Source organism: Zingiber officinale, chromosome 9B, assembly GCF_018446385.1.
Source record: "Zingiber officinale cultivar Zhangliang chromosome 9B, Zo_v1.1, whole genome shotgun sequence".
Taxonomy (NCBI): domain Eukaryota; kingdom Viridiplantae; phylum Streptophyta; class Magnoliopsida; order Zingiberales; family Zingiberaceae; genus Zingiber; species Zingiber officinale.
In genome coordinates this window covers 70,680,994-70,684,051 of record NC_056003.1, presented here as the reverse complement: position 1 = coordinate 70,684,051, position 3,058 = coordinate 70,680,994, and the positions used below count along the sequence as shown (strand labels likewise).

At 33.6% G+C, this 3,058-nt stretch overlaps 1 long non-coding RNA gene across 1 annotated transcript; it reads right to left on the bottom strand.

The window, feature by feature from the left end:
* Positions 1-660: 660 nt before the first annotated feature.
* Positions 661-1,031, bottom strand: LOC122022277. Its single transcript, XR_006122923.1, has 3 exons — positions 945-1,031; positions 769-871; positions 661-695 (listed from the first exon to the last, which is right to left on the bottom strand). It is a non-coding gene; the product is annotated as an uncharacterized LOC122022277 (long non-coding RNA).
* Positions 1,032-3,058: the final 2,027 nt, after the last annotated feature.

Genomic DNA, 3,058 nt, shown 5'->3' with positions numbered 1-3,058 from the left:
AAAGACATCAACATTAGAAAATGGAGAACCCCATAAAGGTCGTTATGTAAACCAAAATACAGTATAAATATTTGACAAAGGATTAAGGTTAATCATTTTTTATATTTGACAAAGGATTAAGTTATTGGTTTGTATTTGATGTTGGTGCATCAAGTGTGCAGTTTAGTCATGCCGATTGGATTTGGTAAATGGACTTAGAGACAGATATCTCCAAATCAAGTGCAATCAAGTATAAGCAGCATGTATTCAATTTAACTGAATATTATTATTGTCAAATGCAATAAGATGAACTCATGTATATACCTATTCATAGATATGATCTTGTATGCATTCGGCTATCTCAGAGCGCACTTCATCAATTTCTTCTTGAGAGTACTCCGCTTTTGTGAACTGTGAACACACATAAATTATATGATCTTAAAGAACAAAATATAATTAATTGGAAAAAAATAATAACTAAATAACAATTCGTGAAGTGATACCAAAGATCATTTTGAGAAATTCGTCCTAGTTGATCTACTAAGATTACCCCAAAGAAGTCATCTGATATGATTCCCATGCTGTGAGCATAAGGTATTTTAGAATTGGTATCGACTTTTCCACCCGTGGATGGATTGCCAATCAAGTAACCCATGCCCATCAATTCAAGCAATTTACCTGGAGGTTAAGTAATGGTTCTTTCCCTTCATCAATACCTGAATTACAGTAAATGAAAATGGCATGTAAATTAACACCCTCATCAATAGTTTACATTAAAAGTAGAGTTACCATCCAATATTCTTTTGGCCACCATAGGTACAATTTTTCCAGCATATGAATCCCCAGCAATGTAGAGGGGATTGGAGATGAACTGTGGGTGCTCAACAAGCCACTGCAAAAGTGAAAGATTACATCTTTAAGGCACTTACAGTAATTACATCAGGAATATATATGATCTTTCCCACCTGTAAAAGAAACTTAGAAGCCTGTTCGGACCAAATAGTATCGTTGGCATCATACCCTTCATATTTTCTTGAGTATGAGAATCCAGAACCCAACGGGGAATCTACAAAGATAATGTTGGCTACCTGCACAAATGTTTTCACGCAGACAGGACAAAAGCATGTATCATATTGCTTCCTCAATTACTGATCAAGAAGAAGAAGTTACCTTGGTCCAGGAATAAGGATGGTAGACCAAGCTTGGCAAGCTCCCGTTGTACTCGGCTGTCACAAATTTCAGGGGCCTGCGAATGGATTTCTACTATGAAACGAGAGTAGCTAATCATAGCAAACATGGAAATTTCACCCACCGATTTCGAAGACTAATCCGCTGAAGGCAGAGCACCTGGGCCCGCCGGTCACAATGGCGGAGCCAGGAATTTAATTCAACCCGGGCTAGAAAAATTTAATAAAAAATAACAATAAGAGCTGAAGCCTTTTACATTTGAGACACCTAGCAGAATGACCTCTAATAATTCTCTAATACTCTTGACATAAACAAACTTGGAGTTTCTGTTAATATATAGAGAAACCTATACACGAGAAGCATAGAGAAACCTATAGTTAAATTCTCAAAAGCACTTTTAAAACGTTGCAGTAGAAATCATATTTCATTTTCCTCACCTCCATAAAAGGCAATTGACTCAGCATTTTCACGAACTCTCATGAGTCCATATTGGAAATCTGCTTCTTTCTTCTCTTGTATGAAATTCAAAGTGACTATGCCCTAAGTAGAAATGGCAGTGTGTGTTAGGAGAACATAGTGTATACAATAAAAGTGCAAAGTGTCAAAGCAAACATAGGAAGCAACCGAGAAAATTTAATTACCTTACCAAGAACACTTAAAAGTTGTACTGCCAAGAGAGTAAACAATAAGTACACCAAATAATGGTGGATAAATTCCATATAGAATGTTGTTGAATGATATGAGGTCAATGGTTGCATTGAACGGAGTCAAAGAAAATGAAAGAGCAGTCCCAGTAAAAGAACTTAGATCAGCTACAATCTGTTGGTTTGAATTATAAATAATTGATTGAGATTGGATCTTGTAGAATGTCTGGTTATTAAAATAGTGTTGCATGTAATAACTTGTCATCCAAGATCTCCATCTCAAAGAAAGGATTTCTCTCGCATACTCTCTTACAACAAAAAAACTACAACATACCAAAGAAATGCATAAAAAATACTCATAATCAAGAGTATGGAACATGATTTTACATTAGCAACATAGAAAAATTATACAAATTTACTTGAATGCATAGTAAGATAGTTTGAGAAGTCTTACTCATGCAAAGAGAACATCTTAAATAACTAAAGTTGATAATGAGTGAGTGAATTATCTTGAAACCAGAAACTTACACAAGCATCATCAAATATTTATGATGATCTTACTACAAAATTCATACTAGGCATTAGGGAAAAAATTAATAAATTCATCTTAATTTAAAAATTACATTAATCATGATATCATGGCAAAATCTTATTTGCAGCTAAGAGTCACAAATTATGCATTTCCTGGATAGTGAAGTCCTCAATATAATACTTCTCAATGAGAATACAAATCTTATCAATGTCGAACCTTTTAAAATTATCTTTTAGATCCAAAGTAGAACTAAGTATAAAAAGTTCTACTATCTTATTACTGAATCTAGAGTTTAACTCTATCAACTGAAAATCTATTACAACATTAAATCTAAATTTCTGCTACACATTAATTGCATATGTGTTGCTGCTTTCTCCAAACCAATGCATTTAATTAAATAAGTTTGACAATATTCTTATTAAGTGGTATCATGAAGACTTGCAAATCCTCCTGAATTACAAGTGATATGTTTCCCTCTTAATTGTTTGCTTTTATCTTGTTGTGGCTCAAAAGCTAAATTGATTTATTGTGACATTTAGGCATTCAGCATGTAGGCCATTAAGTTGATCAAAAACTCACAGACTAAAATTTATTCAATCCAATTTATTGTATAGAAAAGGCTAATGAGAACCTAAACAATATCTAGACGATATAACTTGCAGATATATGTAGAAAGCCAAGCTATTTATTTTGTTGATAAAATAGACAGTAGGGC